Below are 8,577 nucleotides of genomic sequence, written 5' to 3' on the forward strand. Positions count from 1 at the left end.
CGCACTAACGAGTCGACCACCGTGCTGTTATCTTGACCAATTACTTAATTCAAATGCACTTTGCTTCGGAGGTTGTGCATCCAATGCCATTTTGATTGCAAGTAAAGTTTAAGAACAAGGCGTAACACGAAATTAATTCCTGATACTGCTGTTATAACTAATTTACTATCAAATTAAATAAATTGGAGGTTGAGGACCCAAATGCAGGGAAGCACTGCGGCATAAAGTCCTTAAAAAAAGAATGGAATCTCAAAATATCAAAAACGCAAACAAGGTACTCGGAGTCCTCAAAAATACTAAATCAAATGTCTAAATTAATAGGGATCTAATTAACTAAAGAAAACACCAGGTAAAAGGCTTGGCCAGGCTAGACTTGACTTGGATAGCTAACACACCAACAACAACAACGAACCAACAAGGAATGAAATAAATCAGGAAACATAAAGACAAGCAACTAACGAGACAATGAGAAATGCGGATGAGACAAAAGTGGCTGAGGGAGCTGATTACAGGGACACAAGGTAAATCACAAGTACAGATGAAAACAATAAAGTAATGAGACAGACATAGACAAAAAATAAAACCAGGAAAACATCGAACATTAAATCTAATTAAAACCCACAAAATCAACAAAAGGTAGTTCATGACATTTATAATTATAATTTAAGATATTATCAACTTTGTTAAATTGGTAATTTATTCGAAATGAAGGATTGTATTTATGAAAGAATAATTTAAAACAATTGGCCCCTATTTCCAACACAAATGCAGACTTCAAAAGTTTGAAAGTACAGTCCTGCAAACCAAAAACCGTCTGACACACAACTTGCAATATCTTGACTGTCCGTCAGAGGGCAGCGTTGTCCAAGGCACCGTAAAAGCTCCAACGGTACACAAAACTCCGGGACGCCGTCTCTTTCTCGGTTACGTATCCAACCTAATCCCAGTGCCGCTCAAAACACTTACATGGTGGAAATCATACGCGTAGGTTATATTATGTGCTGCAAAACAACAGATATAGTGCCTAGTTGCCTCAAAACAATATATTTTGTTTTGCTAATTCAATATTTCCCTCAACTGATATCACCCAGTTTTCATTTATGCATACAACGGATATTTGAGGGTCTGATTACGTTATTTATTTATTTGTGTAGACAGTCGCTATGCTTGTCTGTGAAAAAGCAAGTACTAATTCACAGGGCGGCATGGTGAAACGTGGCGTCTGTGAAAAGTACTAATTCACAGGGCGGCATGGTGAAACGTGGTTGCCTCATAGTGATGCCATTTTAAATCTTGTGTCAGGCCATTTGTGTTTCTCCGGGGACTTTGGTTTTCTCTCACATTTCAACAACAGACATGCTTAGTTGTTTCTTGTTGAAATCTCGAAATGTAAGTTTGGATTTCTGTTGGACTATGCCCTGTGATGTCAGTTTGATAGCGACCAGACGAAAGCCAGTGGGGATTGGCTCCTTCTCATCCATAAACTTGAGTTTGTACGCTGTAGAAAATGATGATGAGGCTTTGGACTGGAGAGACTTTGGGAAGTGAAATATTAAGAAATGTAAAAATGTCATAATGGATGGATTCAGGGTCATGTCCAGAGGTGTAGCTCATCATTTAGGGGCTCAAGGCAAAACCAAAGTCATGGGGCCGTCCATATTCTTATAATTCATCGATCCATCCATTTTCTGATCCGCTTATCATCACAAGGGTCGTGGGGCATTCTCATAATGCACTGATAAAATATTAAGTTCGCCTCAACACAGGGTGGACTTCCCTTGTGGAGATTTGTGTGTGTGTGTGTGTGTGTGTGTGTGTGTGTGTGTGTGTGTGTGTGTGTGTGTGCGTGCGGAGGGAGGTGGGTGCTTCAGGTGTATGGGTAACTGAACTCCTTGATGAGGGCTCTTCAGTCCCTGTAACACCAATGTTAGAGTCTGGTTTATATTGCCCTAAATCAGATTTGTTTCGAGTGAGGGCTGGACTCCGCCAAGGCTGCGCTTTGCCACAGATTCTGTTCATAATGGATAGAATTTCAAGGCACAGCCAAGATATTGAGGGGGTGCGGTTTGGTTGTCCCAGTATTGTATATTTGCTTCTAACAGTTGATGTGGTACTATTGGCCATCTCCAAGTCTCACTGGAGTCGTTCGCAGCCAAGTGTGAAGTGGTTGGGATGAAAATTTGCACTTCCAAATCTAAGACAAGGGTGGTCAGTCAGAAAATGGAGTGCGCTCTACTTGTTGGCGATGAGATCCTGCCCAAGTGGAGGAGTTCAAGTATCTTGGAGTTTTGTTTAGGAGTGAAGGCAGGATGAAGTGTGAGATCGACAGATATAGCATCTGCTGTGATGTGGACTCTGTAACGGTCTGTTGCAGTGAAGAAGAAGCTGAGCCGAAAGGAGAAGCTCTCAATTTACCTGTCAAGCTACGTTCCTGCCCTAATCTGTGGTCACGGGCTGTGGTTCGTGACCAAAGAACAGGATCACGGTTACAGGCGGCCCAAAGTGAGTTTCCTCCGCAGGGTGTCTGGGCTCTCTCTTAGAGATAAGGTGAGATCCGGGGGAGGACTCATAGTCGAGCCTCTACTCCTCCACATTGAGAGGAGCCAGATGAAGTAACTCGGGCTTCGGTTTAGGATGCCTTCTGGACGCCTCCCTAGTGATGATGTCCTAGGACGCATCGAAGAGACCATGGCTAGGTTCACACTTCAGACAAATGTGACCCAGATTGGATTTTTTTTTTGCCCTTTTGCGACCTGTATCTGATTTTTTTATGACAGTCTGAAAGGCTCAATTTTGATGTTTTTTTTTTTCAAATCTGACTTGGGTTGCTTTTCATATATGTTCCCAGATCAGATATGTACTGGATTTTTTGCAATGCGACCTCAGTCTGAATGGACAGGGACTTGTAGAAGACTGCTTGCATACACTTTCTTAGGCCTAAATCAACATTTCATTGAGAATTCTTACACTGGAAGAGTGAATTCAGGCCTGTTGCTACATTGTGTGAAGGCCTACTATATTCAAAGATAAAAAGAAAATTTGATATTAAACTGCAGTTTTTTTGTCTCAAAGTAACCCCTTGCTTTTTTCTGATGTATTTTTGTTTTTCGGTGCAAGCCTTCCTAAAAAGGCACCTTCCCACAGCATTCATTTTCCAAGTGGTAGTGGTAGTGGGGGCGTCAAATTGTTCAGGAGTAAGCCCATGTTCAACTGCTTCTTTTCATTTTGTCCAAAGAACCAAATAACAAAACTGCCAAGCTTTGATCAACACAATGATAGTAAAGCATAAGTAGCAATATGTTACAATTGAATGCCTAAAGTCAGCATGAAACCCAAACATCCGGTAAGGTAAATCATCCCCGCTAGCAAACTTATTGCTCACAGTGGAAAGGAAGTGAAAATGTTTTGAATCATTTTTTAATTATTATTTTTATAACTTCAAATCCTCTGATTTCAGGTTTTCAAATTTGAAATTGTTCTGACCACAGACTGTAATCCTTAAATGAAAGCTGAAAGTTATCTATGTGCTTTAAGCAATACAAGATATTCATGGGCATCGACTTGGACTCACCAATCAACATTTTTTCTTATTTTCTGACATGTTTTGAATCAAACAGTACTGCAATCATTCCCAAACTCAAACACTACTGCAGCTCTCCAGAACTCTGAAAATCCTCTGATGCTCAACAAAACCTTAAACTAAGAATTAAAACTTCGCAAAGATATATACTGTACATTTCACAGACATTTTCCATAGTATTGTATTTGTATAGCAAAGGGGGGGGGGGCAGGTTCTGAATGTGGGGGAGGGACCATCTGTTTTCTCACACCTGTTCAGGGTCAGGGTGGAGGAGATGACATTAATGACTCAGGGTAGACCCTGGACTGGTCTGCACTCATTTACAGAACACATCAGATCAGAAAACCTTTCGTTGTCTCGCAATGGAGAAATTGTACACCAGTGATTCTCAATTTGTGTATATGATGTATATAATGGGTGGGCCGTGAACAGGTCATTAAGAAAAGAGCTCCTCGACTGTACAACATATGTTTCGAGGTTACGAAATGAGTGCGATGAAGTAGTTTGTGCACTGGCATAAAAACAGTTTTCCATTGACTTATTTTACATTTAATTCAGTGATTCTCATACAAATAGCTAATGGAGTGGTTCTTAACCTGGGTTCGATCGAACCCGAGGGTTTCGGTGAATCAGTCTCAGGGGTTCGACAGAGCCTCTGCCATGGAGGTTAAGACACATCCGACTCAACATGTCAATTAGTTGTGACACGCACGCTTGGCCATCACTGGCTGGTTCATTTTGTGCACAATTAAAAAACGTATATACTCATACTAATTGTGTTGACTTTTTTCATTTATGCAGATGTCTATTTTTTTTTTTCACTAATGAAGGATTCGGTGAATGTGCATATGAACTGGTTGGGTACCTATAACAAACTTAAGAACCACTCAGCGAATGTAATTATGATTTTACAGGTATATTAGTGTAGTTAAGTGGTCACGGCTCAGCACTGCAACCAATATGCTTACAAATCAAGCCAACGTTTCACTTGTGCTAGTAAAAAGTTCATCCTACTGGTACTTAGGTGGGATAAATACAGTCTGTCTAAAGGCGGCAGCCCATCTGTGACGCACCTCTGGTTAAATTTTTCCTGTATAAATTAAATACTGTACCAGAGGCGATTGCTCTAAGACCTCAAGGGAAGGTCAGCTTCCCCTAAAATGTCAAAAGGTAAGTGATCAAATATATGTGTGTACGCACAATTGTGTGGACATGTCATTGATTAAATATGCGCTACAACGCGCTCAACTTTTGTTCCGAATCAGCTTCTTATTACTGGTTACGACACGACTCTCTTCTCATTCATTCCCGCAGCTTCACTGTGCTTTAAACTGTGTGGACGCTGACAGTCGACCGCGCTGACGCTGGCCGTCTAGAGAGTTGAGTGTAGGTTGTTGTCCCAATGCATTGAAACGAGACGAGTCATTGGATAAATGCTGGTTTTGTCCCGCCCATCGGCTGCTCAGTGTCTCTATGGACAGTGGGCGTTTATAGTCTGGCCCGGAACTCAGCTTTTCTGCATGATGATTGGATGATCTGTCTGAGGCTGAATCTCTTTTTGATTGACAGCGAAATAAGCCAGTCACTGATCTTATGGTGAAGACATCCTTTTCATTTTTTTGAAAGGGAATGGAGAGTAGAATTCACGTATAAAGAAACGGACACATTTTATGATGTAGGCCGAAATTGAGCTTCCCCTCCTTGACAGACCAGCATCTGCCACTGTACTGTACGGTCAATAAATATCCAAGTCCGGATGTGTACTTTGCAGTTTTGGGCACGTTAGTTCCTAAATATAATGTTTGTAGTTACTTGCATTTTGAACTAATTTCTTTACAATATGACCACCTGTGTATAATGATGAGTTACTCATTACTTTTAAGTTACTTTTTCGTTCTCAGTTAATTGTAATTTTCATATAGTGGAGCAGGTGGGGTGTACACATTTTGTCTAATGACGTCTACATTGCATCAATAAATAGTAGTTACCATGAATAGCTAAATTACATAGACTAATGTATAATGACATTTATGCGACATGACACAAACTCGTTTTATGCCTTATTTATTGATTTATAAAGTACTGCCACAACAAAGAAGTCTGTGAAATGAAATGTGGATACTTCATTTTATTTCACAAATAAAAATAAAAGTGAACTTCAATAATAAAGTCTAACAGCAACCAGACAGGGCATGTTTCTCATTAAGTATTCTGGAACCATATATCATCATTAATAGAAGCACATGAGAACAGCATAAATAATCAGTTACAGTGAACGTTTCAAAAAATGGCTTATTTCTATGCCACCAAGAAAGGTCAAGGTTCAAGGTTCAACTTTATTGTCAAATATGCATACATTGACATGTAGCATGGATGAAATTTATTTCTCTCAATCCTCAGCAACAGTGAAAGACAATGTAGTCTAAAACAGTATAAACATATAGACGATATATACAATAAAAGACGATATATACAATAAAAGCAGCATAAAACGATGGCACTTGAGGCTATTGAGGATAAAAGTGACGTAGTGCATTGTGCAATGTGCAATATGCAGATGACGGATAATGCCTAATACCTAAATATTTTCTTGTGCTGAGACAAATGGAAAATAGTGCCTGGATTTCCAGCTTGAAAACACAAATCTCTCTGCTTCCTCCATTGTTATTTTTCACGTGGTCAAAACGGGACATCACACATACGTGATGTTGCTTTCCAAAGACGGAATGGCAAATTGTGAAAAATACTTCCCTTCAAGCTGTGAACACTGTAGTTTCCCCTTTTCAAATATTCTATAACGTACACAACAGTTGTTTGCTGTGTGTCTTTATTTAGGAATGGGGTCTCCTCCTGCATTTTATTATTTGTTAATTATTAAATTTGTTCCACAGTGAGTGAAAACTGTGATTGGAAAATCCATCCATTTTCCAAACCGCTTTATCCTCATGAGGGTTGCAGGCGTTCTGGAGCCTATCTCAGCTGTCTTCAGGCAGTAGGCGTGTACACCCTGAACTGATTGCCAGCCAGTCGCAGGGCACACGTAGACAGACAACCATTCATACTCCCACTCACACCTAGGGGCAATTTGGAATGTTACTTGAACCTACCATATATGTTTTTGAAATACCCAGAGAAAAACCACGCAGGCACGAAGACAACATGCAAACTCAACACAGAAAGGTCGGAGCAAGGAATCGAACCCCGGACCTCTACACCGTGAGGCGAATGTGCTAACCAGTTGATCACCATGCTACCATGCATTCTCTTGCGCTTATCCGGGGTCAGGTCACGGGGGCAAGAGCCCAGACTTCCCTCTCCTCAGCTACTTCTTTGAGCTCTTTCTAGGGGATCCTAAGGTGTTCCCAGGCCAGCTGAGAGACACAGGTCTCTCCAGCGTGTCCTGGGTCGTCCCTGGGGCATCCTGCCGGTGGGACATGCCCGGGACACCTCGCCAGGGCAATGTCCAGTAGGCATTCTAATCATATGCCCGAGCCACCTCATCTGGCTCCTCTCGATGTGGAGGAGAAGCGGTTCGACTCTGAGCCCTTCCTGGATGACTGAGCTTTTCATCTTATCTCTAAGGGAGAGCCCGGACACCTTGCATCGGAAACTAGACTAATATTGGTCGCTTGTGTCTAGGATCTCGTTCTTTTGATCACGACCCATAACTCGTGACCATAGGTGAGGGTAGGAACGTAAATTGACCAGTAAATCAAGAGCTTTGACTTTACCGATGCCTTATTGATGCCTCTTTTGCTACACACCCACATTATGTGCCCAAGACAGTGATCATCACACCCTTCTGCCCCAAATTGGTGCGGATATCTTTCAATCTCAAGGTGGCAGCACAGATGTACCCCATGGGACTGACTGGCAATGCCTGCTTTTGACATCATCCACGGGCTTTCCCACCTGTATATGAAGGCCTCCACTAGGCTACTGGAGGCCGACTTTGTCTGGCCCGGCTTCAGAGGGGACATCAGGACGTGGTTTAGCTCCTTCATGGCGTGCCCGAGTGCTAATGTAAAATGCCACATCAGAGCCACATAAGCAGTTTCTAGTGCCGGATGGGCATTTCGTCTATGTGAACGTGTACCTGGTGGGAACCCTGGCTCCCTCCCGTGAGTTCATTCACCCCTCCTACCATGATGGACAGGACCACCGGTTAAATGATTCCCCGAAGAGAGATTCTCCACTTTGAGATGGTGCTGGAGAAAGCAAATTAGGGTCCAGCAACTGGTCTACATTTACATACATTTTTTTGGATGACAGTATTGTAAATTAGAACAAAATGTAGCTCTTAAACATAAGGTAGATAATGAGTAACATCCTTGGTGGCTGCTCATCATTCAAATAAGGGGAAGCTCATTTTTTCGCTTCATGCAGATCATCCAATCATCATGCAGAAGCCGAGCATCCCGACCAGCCCATTGGCCCATCGACCCCCAGAGACGCTGAGCATCCGATGGGCAGGATAAAGCCCAGCATTTATCCAATGACCATCCAGTTTCACGCAGAGGAACAACCTGCTCTACAACGCAATAGACGCTCTACGTCCTACTGTGTCAAAAGCGCAGTGGCGCTGCGGGGGATGAATGAGAAAGAAGTCATTTCAGTTACCTGTGACAAGTAGCTGATCCTAAACAAAAGATGATGGCTTTCTTGTGCAAATTTAGTCAATGAAATGCAAACACAACAGTATATATTTCATCATTTTTTTGAGGGGGGGGGGCATTGTAGGGGAAGCTGAGTTCCCCTTGCAGCCTGAGAGAAATCACCCCTGAGTTTATACCATCAAAGCTTGTTATCACAAAAGAATGCACGAGGTAATATGAGCAAACCATGAGCTTATGATCTCAGTTGTCAACCTGAAGTCACCACCACGTTTTCTCCCCACTTTTTTTTCCTTAGGCCAAACAAAAAAGATAGTGTGTTTCAGGTAACATGAAATTTCAGCAGAGGGTCGGTAGGTCGGACAAAGTTGTTTGTTTTTTTTT

This window comes from Hippocampus comes, unplaced genomic scaffold (assembly GCF_001891065.2).
Source record: "Hippocampus comes isolate QL1 unplaced genomic scaffold, H_comes_QL1_v1.1 scaffold310, whole genome shotgun sequence".
Classification (NCBI taxonomy): domain Eukaryota; kingdom Metazoa; phylum Chordata; class Actinopteri; order Syngnathiformes; family Syngnathidae; genus Hippocampus; species Hippocampus comes.